General features: G+C 38.0%; 1 long non-coding RNA gene across 2 annotated transcripts; it reads right to left on the bottom strand.

Annotated features, from left to right (window-relative positions):
• Positions 1-5,117: 5,117 nt before the first annotated feature.
• LOC112144161 lies at positions 5,118-24,897 on the bottom strand. Of its 2 annotated transcripts, none has more exons than XR_002918855.2 (4): positions 23,671-24,897; positions 22,538-22,686; positions 20,732-20,791; positions 5,118-5,703 (listed from the first exon to the last, which is right to left on the bottom strand). It is a non-coding gene; the product is annotated as an uncharacterized LOC112144161 (long non-coding RNA). The 2 variants fall into 2 exon arrangements; XR_004948790.1 differs by having other exon boundaries at positions 22,538-22,785.

Here is a 24,897-nt window from a genome sequence, read left to right on the forward strand (position 1 = left end):
AGAAATCCCCTTTATTAAACTTTATTTGTCAAATTATGCCAATCTCTTCCTGCTGGTTTTTATTTCAACATAGAAATAAGTCAGCCAGAAGAAAAAAGGCTCTCTGTGATTTGAAAGCCACCTATTACCATTCTTACACACAAAACTCATTGAAAATATTCAAGGTGCATAAGGGCTCATAATTTGTTGTAAAGAATGTATAACCCAAATAGAATTCAGAGCTACATTTACCATCTGTTTGCTCACTGATGCTGTTTTTCTATAAAGTTCAGCTGCAGTTCTCATTAAATCATCAAATTAGAACTACTGCCTGCAACTGTTGTCAGATTCCACTATATTCTTCTTCAAGTTATAATGTCAACAAATTAAACGTTTGTGAGAGGATGTGTTTCCATTTTTTATATTGACTCCTGGCCCCTGGTTGTGATGTTTAAAAGAAATTCTGAACTTCTCAGTCATTCTATTTGTCAGAGTAACTGTTCTTGCTGTGTTACTTTTTTTTAACACACTTGTAATTTTCATCATTTCTTTAAAGATATTTTTTTCTGTTGTGCAAATTATCCAGGTTATAAACTGGCTAATCAGTTGACTCTATAATTGTAGTTAGTTTCATGTAAAATGTTTGAAACATTTGACAGATACTCCCAAGCCCGTTTGAAGTGGTGGAAGTGTGGATTTCCACCAAGCTCACTCCTGTTTGTTGAGAGTGGTTGATATAGAAATGATGAATAAGACCCACTTGAACCAATCATTGCACACTGGTGATTTCTGGCTCCAACAAGTCAGTGTTTGTATCATGAAAAAAATGGTAACTGAATTCACTTAATTTAGTTGGAACCAGAAGTAAACCATTTTCTATCCTTTGGTCCAGTTGTTATACAGTCGATGATGCTGCACCATGAGCAGGGACCACAAGAGCCTCTTGATGTAGAAAAACAAGCAACAAGGCGACACCCCCACACTTGGCTGAGATGAGCCTCACTGAGGGAGGACGAGGACTAGGGTTGGGCATCGATGTTTGGTTCCAAGTAGGAACCGTTATGATTTACACATAACTACCAAAACCAAAAAAGCTGCTGCAAACGCTCCTGCATTTCAGTGCTTAGTTTCATTGAAGGTCTATTTGTCTTAGTACATGTCAATCACTTCTACTCTGTTCAGTACGTTGAAGTTCAAGCCAATTTTTCTGTCTTCCCTGTGATAGTGGGCAGGGTCATATAAAACTGTGGAGGGGGTGAGCCCAAGCACACGCAGCGCTAAAATGTCTGGCTGCATTTCCCAGCAGGTCACAGAAGTTTGACGGATCACTGCGTCACATCAGCCATTCAGGAACTCAGCTTTGGGCACGTGACGTTTTCAGTGACTAAATCAGCAGGTAAAATACTAACCCAAAACTACCAATTTTGTCCCGTCACAGCGCGGCGGTTCTCTTGCTGCAGCCTCCCGGACTTCAGTGGTGCTCGCTCAATACACCGGTAGACAGAGAGCCGGGCTGAAGAAAACAGGCCGCAGTGCCGTCACTGTAGCCACATCACGATGGATGGTAAAATGGTAAATGCCGTTGTGATAAAGTAGTTGATTCTACACATTTTTAAAATATCAAGTAGGAACAAAACAGACTGCACATGTTCAAAGTTGTTTATTGATTTTGTGATCTCTCACCTCATCTTCCTGATGCCCACAGGACAAAATGGTGGCCAAGCCTGTGACTTCCTGTTTAAGGGTGGGGCACAGGAAGTGAGACTGGTTTAAATTGTTTGCTTACTTTTTGATTTGTAATGTTTTGAGGTGTCTGTTTATTTATGTCTGTTTTGTTTACAGGACTTTAAATGTATAGTTTGCAGGACATTTGTATCTTTTGTCTTTCCTTTTTTTTCTATTGTTTGGTCAAGGTGACTTCCTTCCTGGGCGGGGCCAGCCAATTAGCTGATATCTATAAAAGGGAAGAAGCTCCGTCTAAAAGGAGGCTGGCAGAGGGAAGGGGCTTGTGTGAGCTGTGCAACTCTGAATAAAACTTTGTTCCTGAACTTTAAAGAAGTCTGCTTCCTATGTTAACCAGGCCACCCCTGTCACACCACATTGTGACCGCCGTATACTTGTATAGCGTTTCTACCCTCCTTCGGGGGCCCAAAGCGCTTCACAGTCACAGACCCATTCACCCATTCACACACTGATGGTGGCTCCGCTCCCAAACACTGGCGCCAACCTTCCACCAGAGGCAATTTGGGGTTCAGTGTCTTGCCCAAGGACACTTCGACACATGGGCGAGCAAGGCGGGAATCAAGCCCGCAAACTTACGATCAGGAGTTGACCGCCCTACCACTGCACCACGGCCGCCCCTGGTGACCAGAGATGATCCTCGTCATGAGATAAAGATAAGCAGTTCAAGACAAAAAAGGGGGAGGAAGCTGGGAAGAGGGGGTGTGGTTTTGATGCACCATCTTTGAGCTGAGAACCTCTGTTGAAAAAAAGAGGATTTAGAGACCTAATAATATTTTAGCAATTGGAGCATTTGTTATAATCCCAGAAGTTTATTTATTTTATTTATTTTACAGATCTTGACTTATCTTATGTTGCACTTTCTATTTATTATTCTCTGTGTTTTTTGTACTTCAGGCTTTTGGTTTTCCCTTTTTTAGGGCATAAGGACACCTAAAACTTGACAGAACCCTGAGGAGACCAACTTGGTCTACCTCCAGGAAGAACTCAACGACTTGTGTGGGCTTAGCGGTAGTGCAAATAATAAACTGTTCTCCTTGAGTCCATGCAGCCTGATCAATTGCTATCCTTCTCCCAGCTGAGCAGAACTGTTGTTGCCCACATAATCACAGACTTTTCACATATTCACATGGTCCTGGTAGACCAAGAAGTAAGGGAAATGATTTGATAGTAGGTGTTGTCTGCTGGTATTTCAGGCCTTTTACCAGGATCTTGGTGGTGAGGTTTTTTGTGGGCTGAATGTTTTGAAAAGTTTGGCTTTGTGAGGAGAAATGAGTAGCAATACTGAGGCCTGGAAGAAAAAAAAAACAAGCTTATTCTACAGTAGACCGCATGAGAGTGGGAAAAGACTTAAAATAATGGATGTCTAACATTATTAACATTTTATTTCTAATCATTTAAAGTAAACAATAGGTTCTGACTTTACAATGATGTTACAAAATATAGATGACAGATTGGTTTTTCAACATAGTATGAAACTCTAATGTTGAGGTTGGCTTAGAAAATGTAAGAAACAAAATGACTTCAAAAAGAAAAGTTTCTGTATCTCTGGATGTGACGTAGATGTTTGGAATGGGTTGAAGATTTCAGAACAGGGCACAAACGTAAATCAACTAGGAAGACGGTGGAAAACAAAACAATGGTTAATTACACTTTGTTTTTAGGAGCTAAGCTTATTTCACCTCATCACGAAATTTGAAAGATTCCCAAGGACAGTTTGGGGATGGGCTTGTTATTGGCAGGAAAATGTGTGTCCATAAGGTGAGTGTTTGCGGCAAAAAAAAGTGATGGGAACAGTTTTGAAAGGCCAGTAGTTCTGGCACAGATTAAAAAGAGTGGTTCTAAAAGAAACTGGGTGAAATTTAAAAAGTGATTCATAAAGAAGTTTAATTAAAAGCTAGCAAGTACCAAATGTACTCTATTGCAGGCTGGGATGCATTTGACATTCAAGTATTTTTCCCTTGGTTCAAAGTTTTACCTTGTGTGCCAGATTTCCGGTGTCCTCTCTGATACTGCTTGTTCATTCTCCTATCCAGTAATTACATGCTTCAAGGCCTTCCAGTCTCATTCATTTTCACATTTATGCTTGCGTGGTAGCTAAAAGGTGCAGTGCAGGTATCAAAAAAGTTCCAACCCAAACAGGGAGGGGAAGAAGTGGAGTCAAATTCCTCATACAACATTTAGAAAAATAATAGAACATGGGTATGTGGTTCTTTTTTCAATGTTAAGCAAGCAAGTAAGTTTGTTTATAAATTCACACTGAAGGCAATTCAAAGTGCTAGACAAAAATATATAAAATTACACAAGGAAATAAAAATCAATTGATTTTTTTAAAGATTTTTAAAGGTCTTAAAGGAGCCCCATGTCTAAAGTAACAAACACCTGTTTGAGCTGGAACGTACTGAAGACAGGATACAACTGGAAGATATACCAAATTGTTTAATTTCAAATGAGTTTTTTGCTGATTACCGCTACCTTGGTGGAGAAATTGAGTATTGGTGTTGGACTGGGGCGGTGTTGTCAGAGAAGACTCTTCCTGAAAGGGGCAGTCTCCCTCTGTGACATCCCATCATGAGGACCTGATTGTTCAGGGGCTGCTGCTGAGAGAGCAGGTTTTTTGGGGTTCTTTATTGTGAAGAATGAACAATATAACACACTTAAAGGCTCAAAGTTGTTTTTTCATGGTATGGCATCTTTAAAATTGAGGCATCAAGACTGTTCTTTTTTAAGAGAGGTTTAATGACAGCCTTTGGAAACTGTTGGAAATAGTCCTGTTTGAACCGAGCTATTAATTATAATTGTTGGAGCGACCATCAGACTGACTTGAGAAACCTGGTGAGCAGCTCATCAAGGTAACATGTAGATGAACTCAGGCTGGAAACAATCTCTTTGACTGTTTGATCAGTGACAGGTGTGAAGTCTGCAAATGAGGAGTATCTAGGTGGTTGAAGGGTATCATTTGCATTGTGGGAATTATTCCATATTTAATACTTTGAATTTTACTTTTGAAAAATATTGCAAACTCATTACTTGTAGACATTAAGTAGCTGTGGAGCACATATGTCAAAGTCAAGGTCGGGGGGCCGGGGGCCGGATCTGGCCCTCTGGAAATGATAGGCTTACATCTATTTATGCACATAAATAGATGTAAGTTTTTAAGAAAGTAGATCTTATTTCAATGGCTGAATGGAATTCAGAGTGAAGCTTCAATTATGACAATGAAGTCACAGGTGACGATTAACTGGATGTTTAGTATTGTTAACCCTCGTGCTCTCTTATGGGTCCAGATGGCCCCACCCTTACATTGATGTGTGATCCTCCCATGACAAAGGTGGACAGGATTTTATGTCTGCCACGGATGCCAGTGAAGATAAAAAATAATTGGAAGATGTTCAGCGTGCTGTTTAGTGGGGTCCAGATGACCCCACTTTTAATGTGAACATGTCAAGGATAGCACAATGGTTACGAGAAGTTCTAAGGTACATGTTAACCGGGACTTAATTACTAACTCACAAACAAATAGCATTTTTAGAGTTTGCAAAAAATAATAGTAATATGTAGTATAAATAGTAAACATAATAGTAAATAGCAAACTTGTCATACAAACATACCTACATACACTAACATGTCATACAAACAAGACAATAAAGAAATGTACATAGCTGATGTTCTGGTATTTCTCACATCATGGCTCCTTGGTTTCCCATCACACAACACAACCTGTTTTAATCAAGCAGTAAAACGTAGATGAAGGGTAGTACAGAGAAAAGAAAGTTACAGTACAGGAGAACACCTTCCAGCTAATGAGAACTCGGCTCTTTCTCTAGTGTAGCCGCTTGTTTCAGAGAAGGGGGTCTAAAAGCCAGAGGTGCACAGCAGGGGGGGGCCGTCAGTGAGAGCAGGACCTGCACTCACTGATTCACTCTTTCCCACAGTCTCATTCACAGCTGCTCTTCCTCAGTGTCAGCTTCACTTAAAAAGGTGCTGTCAGGCATCAGATTTTCAGAAGACAAAGAGGGAAGGAAGCAGAAAAAGAAAGAAAGAAAGTGGATAAGTGTGTTTATTTGATTGATTTCTACCAACAGACCAGCTCACTATAAAATAGGTCTGTGCACACCGACACACACACACCCACCCCACACACACTAATCCTCTGACCTCAGAGTGTTCAGGAGAGGCCTTTCTCAAGTGTACAAAGTTATGAAGATTTTCTCAGATCACCTAAAACTTTTACTGTCTTTCTTTTCCAAAAAACATTTTGAATTCCACAATAGAACTGACCCCATGTCTCCCAAGCGTTTCTCCAATCAATGTTAAATAACAAAAGACAATATTTCAGAGGAAAATTGATCATTTTTTCTAAAGATCAATGTGACAGAATCTGTAGTTTAAAAAAACAACTGGTTTATTACCCAAGACAATTTTATGCTGAAAACAATCAAAAGTTTCATTTTCACTCTTGCCAGTTTATGTTTCCAGGGGTTCTCAGTAGCATTTGATTCGTTCATCTTTAGAGATTTACATCCGCACCGTTACCTTAAGCTTACTTTAAATTCAGTTCCTTTAAATGTTCTTTAAATTTTGATTACACCTTTAAAGTTTATGTTAAATGTTTACTTTAATGTCTTATGCAAATCACTTTGGAATGTCTTCATACATGTGTTATACAATAAACTTACCTTGACTTTAGAACAGGAGTGTCAAACTGAATCACAAAAGGGACCAAAGTCTAAAACACACCTTAGGTCACACAGGACTAACATTTATTGAACACTCTAAAACTACATTTTTAAAACTTTAAAACTGTAACTTTTTAACATAACTATGAACTAGATATATAGCATTAACTGTGATAATCTTAGAAGCTGAATTTGATAGCTGAAGATGCTGAAATTAATAGCTAAAAACACTGACGCTGATAGGCAGCTAAAATATTAGCTAAATGCTAAATAAGCCTTAAAAAAATAAAAACAGGAAGCATGTAGCTGAAAAAAATAGCTAAACTTAAAAAAATAAACTGAAAAAAAGCCAAAAGTGTGTAAATATTAGCCTAACTCCAAAACAAACCAAAAAAAAAACTAAGTTAGCCAAAACAGCTAGAATGCAACTGAAAAACTAGCTAAACTCCAAAATAGCCTAAAAAAATCTTAGTAAATGCCAAAATAGTCCAAAAAGCTAGCAGAATGCCAACTTTCAAAACTTTAAAGCCGTAACTTTTTAACATAATTATGAATAATAAAAATGCAGGAATATTATTCCAGAATAAATCAACTTAAATCTTAAATAACTTTCAATATTTTTCTCTATGTAAAAATATATTTTGTCAAAATTATACAAGTTAGACATAAGTGCAAGATAACTTCAGGCCATTAATAACAATAAAATAAAATGATCTGGAGGACCAGATAGAATTACCCGGAGGGCCGGATCCGGCCCCCGGGCCATGACCTTGTCACGAGCTTTAAACGGATCTAGAAATATATTAATTGTGTAAACAACTGAACGCTTACAATAGTCGTGAGAATATAAACATGAAAGGTAAAGCTCTGGTGTTAAAGGTTTAATAAAGATTCATTCTAGAAAGAAACTTACAGAAGAACAAAAGAACCACATTTAAATGAGTATATTTGTAATATCCATTTTCTGCACTTTCTGTATCTCAAATAAGATTAGATTACACTTGAACTGGAATTCTGAACTTGAACTGTTTCATAATGAAATGAAAATATTACATTTATTAACACTGAAGAAAAGAAGGCGTGAATCCAAGGACAATAAAGAGATTATTTTCTCCAATTCCAGCTTTGTCCTGACCAGGGTTAGCCTGGGGCTTTCATCGGACATTTGTCTAATGTCTAGTTCTGTAATGTGGTTGTAGAGTGATTCTATGATTTAAAAAAAAAAGTAAGTCACATTTTCTTTGACATTCTAAAGATTTGACTTGAACAAGTTGTGATCTGTCTTTTTGTTCTTTAACTAGTGAAGAGGAGGTCATTTTTTTCACATCATTGTGGCTGGATGCTTTTGGTCTTACTGTATTTATGCATCTTTAAACATAATTTTCTTTCTCATTCTTTGCAAACAGAAAAACGTAGTTCTCCTAATGTATTGCATGAGTCCAGAGGTTTGACACACCCACCTCCAGACTGAAATATTCTTCCAGCGTATGCTTGAATACTCTAATCTTTTTTCTATTTTTTTCCATGACTCCTTCAGCAGTCTGGAGGTAATAAAAGCTTTGATTTCCTGCGTTCAGACAGAAACACAGACTCTTTGGTCTGAATAATGCTCAGACTCATTCACAGCCTGCTGTTGTCTTTCAGTGGCGGTGAGCCTTCAGCTGCAGGATGAAGAGCAGAAAATGAGGGTCAGACGCCTAATTGATGTTTTAATTAACTTATTAACCAAGTGCTTCTTTGTAATTCTAAGTAGATGACTTGACTGTGACAACAGCATGATGGAGAGAGGAAGCTGCTTCTTCTGCTTTTCCCTAAATTTCAAACTAAATTTACCATTTGTTTCTCAGGAACTGCTTTAAAAATAACAAGATGGTTGCTATTCCACATGACAAATCTGTCTAAAGTTTGTTACTAAATTAATCGTTATTTTTGTTCAAGTTTGAACTAAACTAGACTTGCTAAATCTAAATTATGTGATTTTAAATGGACCTGATGCTTGTTATCACATAAATTTGGCATGTCTGAGCTTATATTGAGCAGGTTACTGAATTAATTTCAAAGTAATTTTATTAATCGCGTTTGCCATCTAATTCACCCTGCATTATGATTATAAACAAAATCAAACATTTTCATAAAAAAACAAAATGAAAACTAAAATCTGAACCAATGATTGGGATTAATGTTTTCAAAGTAATCTAAACTCAAAGTACCTCTGGCATTGTGGATGTCATGGATCTCTAAACAAAGTAATAGCTCCCATCTTTGAACTTCTCTAACATGGTTTCTATGTTTCCATGACAATCCAGTTTCCTTCACTTTGATTCTTGGAAAACCCCAGAAACAGAAAACACTTGTCCACAGTTTGTGCATATTATTAACCAGATAAACACACCTTAGATCCATTGGCTTACGCCTTAGTCTCATGCACATGAGATCCAAACTGGTGCTGCGGGTTTGGCGTCCTGAGTATCTTCTTGGATGACCCCGTGCTTGTGATTGACCTCATTCTGTCTGACCCTGATTTAGATTTGTAGACTTTCAGCTGTGCTTAGTTCCTGTGTGAACTAATAATCTTACTGCAGGTGGAACCAGCTGTCTGCCTGCTTGTGACAGTAGTGCTTATGGTTTTATTTATTTTAACGCCATCATCCATCTTTTATCAATTTTTAGCATTGTTTTCCTAATTAACTGTACCTTATCTATGAAATAATTATGAAAGTCATTTGCAATCTCTTTTGGTTGAGTTATGAATCGACCATTCTGTTCAATAAAAGATGGAGTGGTTTTGAGATTTTAACAGTCATGCTATTAGCATTTTACCAAAAGAGTCAGTGAAGCCCAGGTGAATGGTCATCTATTAACCTGGTTCAAGTTTTGATGAAGTGTATATTATCACTTTAGATTTTGTAAAGAAATCCAAGCTTCTGTTTTAAATGCTTTGTGTCACATTTTATTTCACAGCACAGATTCAGACATGATTTCCAGGCTGCTGTGCTGTAGTATGTAAGGTTATACACTTAAACAGTATAGTGTGAAAATGCAGGGGATTTAAATTGGTACAGGACAAGAGAATGAGGCAACCCCTCACACCCCCATCATAATGTTATTCAGGGTCAGGCTGTCTATTTCGTTTGACAGAAGCCCGCATGGCCTGCTGACCCTGGAGGTTCTGCTGCTTCAGAGATACCAACCCTGAAATTAACAGCTTGCCCTCTTTCTCTGCTCCTTCACTCCATAACTTCCTTTAATTCTCTTCCATCTCTTTTCTTTTTTCTTCAGTGTCTGTCATCTGTGTTTTCGTTCTCGGTCTTTGGCTTTCCTTCCTGTGTCTGTTCTTTGTCTCATTTTCTCTGAATATATTTTTTCACATTGACACCTTCCTTTGCCTAAATGTTTTTTTTTTCAGCAGAAGCAGGTTTTTTCAACATGTTTTAGCTTAATACTATAATTTATTACCAAACAGAACTGTAACTCATTCAAAGTCAATAAGTTCTTTTAAGTTGTTTCCTATTTGCTTAGACTTTAAGGGTTGTTTTTTTTGGAGCCTAATATTAACCTTTTATTAACACAGATTCTTAGAAAGTAATTACAGTCTCTTTTTTTGTATGTTTCTTTAGTTATTTTGTGTCTTTACTGTTCTTAAATACTGACTTACTATTTTGACACTGTTTTGTCTTTCTTTTTCAACCACCTCATTTATGCGTATGTAACCCGTTTTGCTATATTGTAATAACAGCTAGCTGATTTTAACCATATTGCATTTTTTTTTTTGTTGTTTCTTTGTTCTTTTGAAAGAGATTTCAAACGTTTTTAAACCCATAAGCCATCAGCAAAGATGCATTACTTGGAGATATTAGGTGTGTTTGAGATCATGCAGGCGGACGCAGCGCTGCACGGATCGTCTGGATTGCGATGCATGTTGGGTAGTTTTGACTCAGACGTCACTTGTCAATCATCATGAAAGTATCGCGACGAAGAGGCGGGTGCAAGGCGCCTACTCAGGCGGGTGCAGCTGGAAATCTGGCGCTGCGCAGGCTGCAAGCTGCCTTAATGACTACAAAACAATGCATTGTTTTTGAACAGCAACATCGTTTGTGGCTTGTGAAAGGGTCTTCTCCAAGGCTGGAGAGGTTGTCAAAAATAAAACAAAAGTATTTTACACTGAAAATCTTTGTGCAATTTCAATTCAAAACAATCAAATTTTTAAACCCAACAAAGGTGCAAGATGCCATTGCCAGGGTAACGGAGAATAGACTGAGCCTGAACATGAAGAGTGAAGTGTTGTCAGCACTACAGGTACTCTTCTGTGAAACAATCCTAACAATATTCAGTGATTCTACTTACACACGTGGACAAAAATGTTGGAAACTCACAATCGTCACAGAAATAACTTGAATCTGACAAAAGGAATAATTAAAAAAATTTAACAAAAGAAAGTAAGACAGTAGTTTTCAATCGTGCTTCAACAGAATTATTTACATAATCAAAATCATGAAACAGACCTGGACAAGAATGACGGTAGCTCTAGAAAAGACAGTAACACTTTACAATAAGGTTCATGAATAAACTACTTAAAAAAACTTTAGTAAGCATTAGTAATGTGGTATTAAGCTGATTATAAAGACATTTATTAGCATTTGTTGATCTTTTATAAAATATTTGTTAACATTAGCAAAATGATACGAATGCCATGTAAGTGAATAACAGATGTACTGATTGTCCTTGTTAACAGTTTGGGTGTTTTGCAGCTCTAAAGCATGATCTAAAGCTGTTTATCTTTACAAACCATTTATAAATCACTTGTAAGGGATCAAGCAGCTTACCACATTACTCAAGGCTTCTATTACAATTTGAACGTCACCTTTCAGATTCTATTCTTCATGCTTTTTTGGGGCAAAAAAAACACTCTGTTGAGTGTTCTTTTTCATCCAGGTTTAATCCAGTTACCACTCAGACTGTTAACAAGAACGTTTTTAAAACATTTTCAAACCCTTAAAGAAAACTGTCTCATTCTTATATCTGCATTCCTTTAATTACTTTCAGTATATACTTAAGAACCTTTTTTCAGCATTAGTTTCTCGTTGAACGTGTCAGAGGCAAAGCAACATCCCATTAAAGTCCATCTCGCGCTAGATTGACTCTTTAAACATTCCAATTTAGTTAAGTTTTGGAAAGAAAAAAAAATGTGTGCACGCTCATTGATTACTTGTGTCACTAAGAGTACTTATCATTAATATCTTTAAAGATATTTGACAATAATAAACTTGGCTGATAATCATTTAATTTTGACACTAATTCTGAGTTTTTGATTTAGAATTTCAATTTTATATCAGATGCAGCTGGTTTGGGAAGTAACATGAAGACTTTCTGAGACTACCCCCAAAAACAAACTCTACTTCGTTATGTAGCTTAGGAAATACTGGTGTAGTTTTATATTTTCTATCAGAGGTTGCCTCAGCAAACCAGGTTTTCACTGATTTGTACCGGTGGTTTGGTAGACAGTATTACGCTGGATTATATCCGGGCTGGGGACCAGAACAGAGAAACCCAAAACGGGGTCGCCCGTGTGGCTACACAGTGTCCAAATCCAGGCCTCGAGGGCCGGTGTCCTACTTGAATTCCAATCCAACCACTGAAACTCCTTATTGGCCAAACACACCTGATCCAGGTAATCAGCAGCAGAAAAGGGAGGGTTTCTGGAGAGTGAGGAGGAAGTTGGCCCTCGAGGCCTGGATTTGGGCACCTTTGGTCTTGTTTAAGGACCCAGACTGGACTTAAGGTCATCGCACCCCCTGGAAAGTGAACCCTGGTTTCCCACAGCGTAGTCCTACATCCAGTCAACTGAGCCATCCAGGCGCTTCCAAAACAAAACATATCTATGGTGAGTTGAACCCATACAACTGGTTAAAATGTTTGTGTATATGTTCTAACATTCACACATCAGTTATCATGGTTCATCTACAGAAAGATTTTTGCAAAGCTTGTGTTTGCTAATCAATGAACACTATATTCTATATTTTTCTTATTATACCATATTGTGACGATGAAGCTGAGACTGTGGATCCATGTGGAACTCATTTTAGTCAGCAGGTAAGTATAAGGCAGATCGTGAACGAGGTAGAGGTCAAACAGAGGCGAGGCAGGAGGGTGAGAGGAACATCAAAGGTCTGATAAACATGGAAAACACTCAAAATAAATGCTACAAAAAAACGATTCAAGAACTCACAAGGAACAGTGGTGAGCAGCAATATAAACAGCATGCTGATGAGGATGAGGAACAGCTGGTGACAACAGGAGTGGATGGTGATGCATGATGGGAAGTCAGTACTCAGAAGATTTTTTTTATTTTATTATTATTGGCCTGATGTGATCTTGCACTCAGTTCTTACTAGTATACTTTTGACATGAAAAGTAAATCATTCAAAGTTATTTATGGTTTAAGTTGATTTATTCTGGAATAATATTCCTGTCTTTTTATTAATCATAATTATCATATCATAATTTTATTAATTATAATTTTATTAATCATAATTATCATAATTATGTTAAAAAGTTACGGTTTTAAAGTTTTAAAAATAGGCATTCTGCTAACTTTTTTTATTTTTTATACTAAGATGTTTTAGGTTGTTTTGGAGTTTAGCTAATATTTCAGCTACATGCTAGCTGTTTCAGCTAACCTGTTTTTTTTTTGTTTTTTTAGGCTAATATGGCATCTAGCTAATATTGTAGCTTGCAATCAGCTTCAGCTTTTTCAGCTATTAGCTTCAGTAATTTCAGCTATCAGCTTCAGTGTTCTTAGCTTATCGTTCTTAGCAGCTTTTTAGCTCAAATTTCAGCTACATGCTAGCTGTTTTGGCTTATTTAGGTTTGTTTTTGTTTTTTTGTTTTTAGTCTAATTTGGCATCTAGCTAATATTTTAGCTGGCTATCAGCTTCAGCAGTTTCAGCTAACACAATGTTTTTAGCTATCAATTTCAGCATCTTCAGCAGACAAATTCAGCTTACAGCCTTCACACTAACATTATCACAGGTAATGCTATACATCTATTTTATGTTAAAAAAATTACAGTTTTAAAGTTTTAAAAATGTAGTTTTAGAGTGTTGAATAAATGTTTATCCTGTTCTGCCCGCGACCTAAAGTGTGATTTGGATTTTGGACCCCTGTGCGATTGAGTTTGACACCCATGCTCTACACACATAGCCAAAGGGTAGATGAGACCTTTCTGCACATTACAAAAGTGTATCGATACTGTGTCCCTTTACAGGCAACCAAGTTCAGTAACTCCACTGGCATACTGATTACATAAGCTAGTGTTTACACAATAATATTGGTCATTGTATATGTTATGTTATGTCATATCTTATTCGAGGTGTAAAATAGCTGTGACATATAAAATGTACAGTCATAACGTGAATGTGTGACAAACCCAGTCTGAATGTAATGTTGCTTATAGATGCATGTATTTTGAGGCAGTGAGGGTACTCATTTTCAGATTTTTTTTTTTAAAAACATGTTTTTCCAGGGCCTTGGCTTTGAGCCAATTATGTTTTTCGGTGGCAAGTTCTCCAGCTTTTGAGAACACTTGTTCACATGGCACCAATGATGCTGGAGTGCATAAAACTGTAGCGACGGCCTGAAGAGGTTTGAGAAATTTGTCTTGTGATGGGCCCAGTACTGCAATGGATCCTGGGTCTTTGGCAGGTTGCCCTCAGCCAGGTATTTCTGGACCTCAATAACGGAATCTGCTGTGGCGTTGGTCGTCTGCCTGCCAACTTCCTCGTCCAGCTGCTGCCACAGGTTATCTAAAAAACAACAGTCCGTGGCTCAGCAGATGTGCGCCCAATCACAGCAGCACATTCCATTTTGACTGTATTGACAACTTCACATCTTGAGGAACTCAAAAGTGTTTTAATGCCTTTCAAAAGCATTAAAGGCTTTTTCCACTATAAGAGGAGAGAAGTCCAAGCATTGATTGCTGTTTTATTCTAAAGATCATTTAGAAAAAGATTAACCATTTTACTAAAGACTTATAATTTCATTGTGGAAACTTAGCTTCTTCCCACCATTTTTTAATGAATGTATTTAAATTTTATTTGACAAACTTCACATTTAATTAATTCATTGAATGTCTATCTATGATTGAGATGAATCATTTACGGATGCATGGATATTAATCTCTTACTTTGGTTTTTGTACTTTTAAATTGAATATTGACTGGTCTTAAGTTTGAAATATACATGTACAAATGTATGTGTAGTTTATTTGTCTTCTTTATTATTTTTTGTTCTTATCTCTTTTGTTGTACCCTCTGAAGCAAAATGGTCCAAGATTTTAGGAAGTAATTTGCATAATCACAGCTCAACTCTGCAGGTACCATGGCTGAACGATGATGGTTATTGAAGGTTTATTTGTCATCAACATTTGTTGGACCTTAGAAACATAGTATTATATTTTATTTCAGGGTTCCCAAATGTGATCGGATGTACTGATGGCCAACATCCCCATCAAAGCTCCATCAATAAATGAGACTTAGTGATCAGATAGTGGATCAATGTGCAGGAAACAACTGAACTTCCTGTCTTTAACCTGTCAGTGTTAAAACCCCAAACCTTAGTACTGCTTTCCTCTAACTAACTCATGTATGATGTAACCCACCTCCTCATAGATGCTGAGGTCAAGTGGGTGATGGTACAGTTGTTAGGGAAAAAAATTAAAATAGGCCCTTCATGTCATAAATGTTGCTGACCGCTGGTGTAAACACTAGATTAGATAATCAATATGTCAGTGGAGTTTCTGAACTTGGTTTCCTGCAAGGATGTTTTCAGTCCAGCAGAGGTCAGTATTGAGGGACACAGTATCAATACAGTATCAATACAGTTATGTAATGTGCTGAACTATCTCATCAACCTATCACTAGCTCCAGGGGAGGTAAACAGGTCAGCACAGGAGGCAAGAAACTTGGTAATGGGACATAATAGACAGGTCAGACTGGGAGCGACACGCGCACTGACACAGGGTTTCACTCTTTGAGCTTGCAACATGAGCCGGCGCATCAGTGGTGCCAGATCCATCACTACCTGGAGCTTTTTGGATTGTGGATCATCTGTTTGCCTGTAGATTTCCCATGTAGAAAGGAGTGACTGAAACAAAGGAGATCCCAACCAATTTTACTCCACAATCTGAGGTCTAGCCTCTAGCAGTCCTTCAGGGTCCCCCACCTTTACTGCTGCCCCACGATCATCACCCACCATGAGGAAGTAAGACCACCACTCTGTTTTCACTAAAGGCTTGGACTAAGTCACAAGTCACCTTTCTCATGCAGAGGTCGCTGCTCCACCAATGGGTCTGACTGTGATGCTCCAGATGCTCTGGAACTCTCCTTATCTGAGAAACTTTTTCTTCAGCCTTTTGTTCCTCAGGTTTCCATTTCATTAACCTGACACACTTTCCCAGGGAGGCGACCAGAAGACATCCAAACCAGATCCCTGAGCCAGCTCAACTGGCTCCTCTAGATGTGGAGGAGCAGCGGCTCTACTACACAGTAGTTGATTCTGATCAACTGGAGCTCCTTTGGCTATGTGTGTATAGGGTTAGCCCAAATATTAGCTCAGGTCTTTAGAGAAGAACAGCTTCCTCCATGGATAGATGAACAACCTCTACAGAATGGAGTAACTCCTTTGTTAGAGGGAGACTCTCATCCACTGAATCCAACCTCCTCCGAGGAGATGTTGATTCAGTGGATGAGAGTCTCCTTTTAACAGAAGACACTGCAGCAGCACATTCCACCAGTTCCTGACTTCATCATCCTTTACATTGCTGGTAGCTTTTGTTTAGGACATACAAACTGGATGTTTGCTGTTTCTGTTTTGATGAGAATCTTTTGAATTGCCCTTAGTCCTGCCTGATTCCCCCAGGAACTACACCATCATGAAGGTGGATTTGCCATGACCCCAACGAGGGCAGGGCAAATACTTTTTTTTTTTCGCAATTACTAATAATTTTTCTAAGATTGGCATGTGTGGAAATGCAACAATCCTTTTTTCCAATGTTAACAAGAAGACTTTTTGCATAAAAGATCTTGGCAAATTCTGCTCAAATAAAAACAGAATTTCTCCCTTTTTGGATTCAATGTCCTCTGTTGAAAAGTAACTGTATCTCACCTGAAGATGTTCATGATTTCAGGATCATTTAACCTTTGCAGGTTTCATTTAGGACTTTATAAGAGATAAATAGTCCTCACTTTAGATTAGGTCACAAAAACTGTTAATTAACAAGTACTAAATGTTTAAAACTACATTAATTCATCTTGAGTTTCAACAAGATTATAGATTTATCAATGATTTATTAACAGATTGATGGTACATGTCTAAAAAATGTGGATGTATAAAATAATTAGGGCTGTAAGGAGTATCCGGGTGCTCGGGTATTCGCGATTTGCTCCCGAAAATTCGAGTACGGATATTCGCGACGTCCAAGATCGCTGAATCATGATCTTTATGAATGTAGTAAATTGTAGTAAAATATGATCAAAATATCATCTGGGGACGATGTATTTTTGCTCTGAAATGCAGATTAATGTCGGATTTTAAGTTTACGAACTAAAACAAAGAGCCCCGGTACCACCACTGGAAGTAAACACATCTTCGTGACGGGGAAGCTTCCGGTTTTCAAAGTAAAACTAGCGAGAGCTTTTTTCCGTTCAGAAACGGAGACTGAAGTTCCGCTCACAGACATAACTTCTGAAAAAATGAATTAGCTTTAACATCGGAGCTTTAGCTCCAGTGTTTACATTCTTTTGGTTATGATAACTCTTCAACATTTGACGCAATTAACGAAACTCCAGCTTATTCTGAAGAAACGCAGCTGCTGAAAGGTGAATGTAATCAACGTGAATCAGCTGATTCTGCTGTGAAAAAAGACTTTTCATACGAGCTCTGCAGCAACATGTGATGCTTAGAACGTAAAATATTAAAGAACTTGGAGGATAGAAAACTGTGGAGAACATTTTCAGGTTTTGCTGTTAACTGATCCAAAACAGCAGTGATTTTTATCCTTTTTATGTTGTTTTACGGCTGAACCAGAAGATTGATTAAAAAAAAAACTTTAAAATGATGAACAAAATTTCTTTTTATCTGAATCTTTGTGTTTTTTTTTATCAGTTTTGTTCATTCTGATCTCCTGTTCTAAATAAAAGGTATAAATGATGATTAAATACACATAATTTACATTTTCATCCATCCAGTAAATAGACATACACGTAACAATAAACATTATATTAAAAAGTAAGAATCGTGGTTCGATTCGTGAATCGTTGAGCTTGATTCGTGAATTGAATCTGAACGCCACCTAAGCAATGATCCACAGCCCTAAAAATAATGTACAAACACTTTGTAAATGAGCATACAGCTTAAAGAACCACATCTACATTACTGGTTTGTAGATCATTTAATACTTAATTATAAATGCTTCATTGTTAATGAATAAAGTCTTACCATACCATCAATAAACACGTTATAGCAACAAAAAAAAATAATCATGAATAAAGTGTTACTAACAACAAATGTAAGGTAATGTCCAATAAAGTATGAGTGAGGCTTTATTAATCATTAAATTTAAGTCTCATTATTTATCACACGACTGTGAAATTTGTTCTCCACATTTGACCCCTCCCCTGGGGGGAGTGGTGAGCTGCAGAGACAGCTGCGTTCTGGAACCATTTGGTGGTTTAACCCCCCAATCCAACCATTAATGCAGAGTGTCAAAAAGGGAATGGGTCTCGTTTTTAGGGTCTTTGGTATGACTCAGCCAGGATTTGAACTCACAACCTTCTAGTCTCTGAGCGGACACTCTACCACAAGGTCACTGAGCTGGTCCGAGTGTTAACTCATGCTCAACTAATGCTTTAAAGTGTTTATAATAATAAAGTGTTGCCCAATTTTCTAACAAAGTGTTTAAAAACATACATAGGACCACATTGTGTGACATTTGACATCCATCCATCCATCCTCCCTCTCTCCTCTGGAGGACTTCCAAGGCCAGCCACGAGACATTGTATGTCCTGCGTCTTCCCTGAGGGTCTACTCCCAGAGGGATATGTCCATTGGAACCAGATGCCCAAGCCATGTCAACTGTCTCCTCTCAATGTGGAGGAGGAGCGGTTCTACTCCCAACTCACTCTGGGTAACCGAGCTTCTCACCCTATGTCCAAGTGAGCACCCAGCCACCCTACAGAGGAAACTCATTTCAGCAGCTTTTATTTGGAACCCCATCCTTTCAGTCATGACCATAAGTGAGTATTGGAGCAATGATCAAGCTTTGCTTTCTTAGCTCTTCATTTATGGAATAAACTTATATTGTGCTTTTCTACCTTCCTTGAAGACCCCAAGTGCTTTACAGTCACAGTCTTAACACACTGATGGTAGCTCCACTAGCGTCAAACTTCCACCAGAGGAAATGTGGGGTTCAGTCTCTTGCCCAAGGACACTTTGACATATGGATGGGCAAGGCAGGAATCAAACCTGCAATCAGCGGTCGACCGCTCTACCACTGCACCACAATGATTTACCTTGAAGGACCGACACAGCGACTGTGCAACAGCTGACAGGTTTCTAAAAAGTCCAAATTCACACTCACCTGGATAAAATCACATAAAACCTTTGTAAAATTTTTTAGGTTTCATTTTTACAATTTTCTTTTAAATAGCAGCTTGTTACACATTATTTCTTATTATGTAGTTTTACTCCGGATATCAAACTGTTTTGAATTCTGTATCTCCACCTAAAACCAGAAAATTTACAACTAAATTTAAATCATGGTTGAATGGCTCCACCGACACAGCTGGACATGACTGTCGCAGAGTGAATATGTACAGAAGGAAAAGATAGAAATGCCATTTCAAATTATGTGGGCGGTAGTATCAAAATGCTGTGAAAGATGTCAAAAGCAAATGTTTTCTTGTAAATCGTCACAACCCCCAGGTTCTGTTTAAAACAAGTTTTAATCCATAATCTGATTCAGCCAGCTCCTACTGATATTTCACCTGCTTTTCGTGATTTTTTTTTTTTAGCAAGGTCCTCAGTGGTAGAACTCAGATCCTGTCTGCTGGTTATGATCCATCAGTTCCGGTTTTTCAGTCTGCCTTTTTTGACAGCTTTGAGCCAATTACATTAGATTTCTAACAGGATATTTTCAGTTATTTAATGTCATAAAGTTCTAAAGGGGACCTAATTCCTCCTTCATTTTTTAAATTCATCTTCAATAGGTCAAACTGTTCTTGATATCACCAACAGGTCTGAAGTGTTGTTTCTCTATGTCTTAAACATACCACAGTATCTCCTTTCATTAAAAATCTCACATTGGATTCAACAATTTTCACAAATTTTAAGACAATTTATAAATTTCTTTTTTTTATATATATTTCTTGAAAAGTTAGAGTACAGTCAACAGATGGACTTTCTAGAAAAAACATTCTATGCTTTAAGTCTTCCATGCTGGGTTCAAAGCTTTGCACGGTCAGCTCGATTATTTAGCGACAGACTGTTGATTGTGTGAATCTCGTGCTTCTAGACCTGTCAGTCACAGTTGATACTGTGAATGATTAAATTTTCTGGTGTATTCAGAGTGGACACATTTAATCTGCTTTAACCCACGAAGACAGAGACCTATTTTTCCTTAAAAATGAAATGATGTGGAATGCACCACAAACCAAGTGGATCACAGAACCCATTTCTGATATTTTTCTGTTACTCTGATGTCACCATGGGTTCTAATGGGTGAACCAGAGTTCATTTCCCCAGATAATCCAGAACAAAGTTTCAGTCTGAATACACCCTAGCAGACCCTGGTCCAGGACCAGGAACCCCTCTCTGACCCATCTTCTGAGGTGGTCTCAGTTCGTTTCCAATCAGACTGAACTTTAGTTTTCTCAGAGATTCCTCAGTTTGAATACGTTCAAGTTCAAACAACTTTACTTATCCCCGAGGGGCAATTCTATTTTTTGATGCAGAGAGTGCCTTCAATCAACATACAAGTTACACATGACACAGGAGCATAGAGAGAAATAAAAATAGTAACAATAAAGGGAGAAAAACTGTACAATCCTATGATTCCTCAATACAGGAGAGGTCTAAGGTTCCGCTCCGGAAGTGAAATAACTGAACCAAAAGGGTTCAGTTAGCCAGTTATTAGCAGTCAAATGTGGAGCAGTGATGCAACAGCAACTCATTAAAATGTGGTCAGATGAATGCAGGCTTATAAAGACAACTTTTAACATGATACGAATCACTTCTCACACCATTTTCCCAACAATTTGTCGTAAAAACTTCTCACCATACCTCGTAGCTGTAGTGTCCTCAGTAACCGCCTCGCAGCATGCCTCAGCCGCACCAAAGTTCCTGTGAAAATTCACCAACAAAAGTTTGAATGAGTAAACTATCTTGACAAGAATTTGCAAAGTGCAGCATCTCCAGCTTTCTTTTTTTTTGTTTTGACCCGCCCGCCCTTGCAACTGCTGGCCAATGACTGAAGAGATCTTTAGTTGGGTGGTTGTGTTTACAAGGTTTGGTCCAGAACAGAAATCTCCGGTAGATCTCGGTCTGAATACAGACCAAACACAAAGTTCAGGACTCGATCTGGAACAAATTAAACGGGCCAAGTATGGAACAAAGGATTTTTCCAGTATGAATACACTATTAATTGTGTACACAACTAATATAAATCCATTTGAATTACATTAATTGTGTACACGGTTAGTTGAGTTACAGCAGTCAAAAAAACACTGGAGCTACAGCTCCAGCGTTTGATGATTGGTCATATAGATGGATTTTTGTTGTCTGCTTAAAGTCTAATTATGCACAACTACCATTATCATCCTGGTTTCCAGGGTGGTTGGATCCTTCTTCAGTCACTCTGTTGAATGATGGTACCTCTGTTTTAAAATCCGGTATAGAATCAGAATCCCTCATTGCTATTTGCTGATTATGTTAGTCAGACAGCATTGTGTTTAAAATGCCACAGTCTGGCTTTCTATTTGTTTGATCAGGGTGTTAGTTTGGACTCAGAGTTGCTGAACTGTAATAGGGTGTGTCTGACCTAGCACAATTCAAGATGCAACATCAAAGTCTTCAACCACAACACTGACACGTCAACTAATTATGACGTTATTCTAACCAACAACTGCTGGTTGTGGCTGAATCTAAACAGACAATGGAAGATTTTTGCCGTAATTTACTTGTGCTCTTTTGACCTTATCCGATATTAAGCTCCAGCAAGCTGAATGAGTAAGATGAGTAATTAGACCATGTCTCTGTCATGTTTCTGCTGCAGAGGCTGCAAATGCATCATTGTGAAGAGAGCTATCATGACACCATTGACCTTGTGCAAAACACAGGTGAAAAAATAGGTAAACACAGATACAACGAACAATTTAAAGATACCTCGCTTTATTTTCTGCTTACTATGGAGATAAGAATTATTTATTTTCAGAACCTAAAACAAAGCTCTATTTTGAGTTACATATTATATGTTCAATTTTAAAGATAGAACAGAAACTTGGAGATTTATCTTTTGGTGTAAAAAAAATACTTAGAAATGAAGCAGTCTGGATTTTCTCAGCATGTTCTACTGGATCACCAGTTTTTTGGGTTTTTTTTTTCTGAGAGCATTAGTATAAAGTTTTCCATCTCACCTCACTGTTCCCTGTTAATGTTAGAGTTCACATGGAACTTTTACAGTTTGTCTTTAGAGCTCTTAATGTTCTTGCCATGGTCTAACAACAAATTAGTGGGTTAAAAAAGCTGTCAAAAGATAAATCAATTGCCTTTAAACCTAGCATTTTAATGGAATCTACTTGATGAATTAAAATCTACACAAAATCTGCTCAATATGCCCAGGAAAACATTGAGGTGATCATGCCTTTTCCGTTAGTCCAGATCTGTGGAACAATATTCCTCCAGATCTATGTATGAAAACAAACTATTTTAAATCTCTATCTAAGACATATCTATATAGAATGGTTTTTAATATTCAACAGCTGGTGGCACATTGCTTCATTTGTATTAAACGTTTGTGTATTTTAAGTTTTAGAGTTATATGTTTCAAAGTGTTTTCCAAATTTACATTGGATTAAAACTCAGACTCACTCGTGAACAAGACTCTATGACACCTAAACTTCTCCACCTGGGCAGGAGCACTCCGCCCACCCAGGGAGGGTGAACCACTGTTCTCCTGTCCAGAACCATGGCATCATCCCAGCCTCTTCCACTGCTCCAATGCATGCTGGAGGTCCTGGCTTGATAAAGTCAACCAGACAATCATCTTCAAGGAGCAGAGAGGAAATCCTGTGGCCCCCAAACCAGACCCCCTCTGGACCCTGGACCACCACTAAAACCTGAGAGGATCCTGCGGTTTAGTTTGAATTTCGTCATATTTGGTTATGCTGCTCCTCCAAGTCGTGGCTCAGAGGGCATGTAGTCTGTAAGTTGGAACCGCGAGGCAGCACACGTTTTTATATGCAAGTAGTATTTTATCAAGAGGATTTATTCTTTAGTCAAAATACTAACATATAAATCCACATAAACATGACCTCAAATAAACAAATTATTCTATATCTCCTAAATAATAATCAGTCTTTCAAGAAGTCTTTCCTCTGCTTCTGTCAACAACATGCACTCATACGTATTTCACATAAATGTGTTCTCAATGTACACAAGACTAAATTAATACAATGTTTTTATAAAACAATCTTAAACTCTGTATTTCAACCAAAATATAAATCTCAGATTTTCTTTAGCTTAATTTGAAAAATAGATATATGTTTAATTATTTTAACAAAAATAATAAACAAAAAGGTACATGAATTATAACCAATTGTTGACTGGCACAGTTCCTTCAGTCTCTTAAACTGCCATGTATTTAAATACAATTACATAATATCATTACTGGTATTTAGTATTGAACCAAAAAATATGCACATTCAGTAACATAAAACCCCAGTTAATGTTATTCTGGATGAAAATATTTCATCAAGAATTCAACAGACATATATATAAAAGTTCCCTGCACATTAATCCTGTTTAAAACTAGCTTCTAGCATATTCCATCCCCCCAAAACATGGCCGCTAACATTAGCGAGTTAGCTTTTAACACTTCACAACACGCATTACAAAATTCCTCGCAACAAACGTTTCAACTCGAACTACATTAACCCCTGTTGTCTGTGAGATCGTCAGGCATAATGTTTGCTCATGTCTTTTAACATTTCGTGTTTACTAACCTGTTAGTTGGAACAGAGAGGCAGCACACGAGTTTAAATGCTTGTAGCATTTCATCAAGAGGAGTTTTTCTTCCTCTGGTGCGCCCATTGACTGTGCGCCTCTGTTCCACTGCGCGCTGCGCTGCCACCTAGAGGGCAGTTTGGGAATTACAGTAACTCAAAAGAGTTGGAAACGCAACTTTGTAAATAACAATGAAAGTAAGTAAATTAAAACAATAAAAAATGTAAGGGGTTTCTGTTTTTACTTTTAAAGTATTTTCCAATTTAACTAATTTCCAAGCCTCTACAGTTATGTTCTAAGTTGCCCTTGTTAGACACAATAGTTTCAGTGTGTCATGATTCGCGGCTGACTTAAGTTTATTTAATTGCCCCCAGCCTATTAACGTGTCTGGTTTTCAGTTACTCAGGTCATCTGCTCTGCTCTGTCCCATTTGGTTTCTCCTTTGGGTTTTTGTCATGTTTTGGTCCATTTATTTAATGGTTTCAGTTCCTGTTACCAAGCTTGGTCTCCTGCGTTTGGGTCCTTCATCCACCTCTTCATGACAGCACCTAGAAATTCTGTCCACAATGGAACAACCACAGGGTTATAGAGCGGTGTGAAAACATATAACAAGTTCAAAAAGTCAAGTAGTGAGCTAGTCCTAAAAGTCCAGAGCAAAAGCATATAATTAAATGGAACCTGAGGTCATAAAAACAGCAAAAAACAGTACAATAACCTAAGACTGAAGAGGTAGCACAGTTTTATGAGCAGTCTGCCAAAACAAAAAAATTATGTGATTTTTTGTGCATGTATGTGCAGTAAGTTCTGGTAGAAATGTTCACAGGTGGGAAGGATTTATGGAACTGTAAGACAGGTGGTTCTTTTTGATCTTGATGTGTTTGGAGACGAGATACCCGTGCTCCTCCGCTCCTGGGGTGGCACTGGCTCCAAGTGCGCCGAATGTAGTTCCCACCGACACCTCTCTCCAATGCGTCGCAGGCAGCTCTAAGTTGGTGTTCCTTGGCGCTGCCGCGGGTAGCTCCGGTAGCTGGAGAGTCCTGAACTTCTGAGGGCCACTCCCCCATTACCTGTGTCTCCTCTTTCATATGGGAGACTGTTCTTTAAAAAACTCTAATAAGGCTCACCCTTTAAGCACACCTGCCTCCATCTTCTATTCTTCACCTTGAAGATAGAGCTGTGGCTCTCTGGACACAGCTGCTTTCAGACTGGGAGGTCTGGTCCTGGGA

This window comes from Oryzias melastigma, linkage group LG12, assembly GCF_002922805.2.
Source record: "Oryzias melastigma strain HK-1 linkage group LG12, ASM292280v2, whole genome shotgun sequence".
Taxonomy (NCBI): domain Eukaryota; kingdom Metazoa; phylum Chordata; class Actinopteri; order Beloniformes; family Adrianichthyidae; genus Oryzias; species Oryzias melastigma.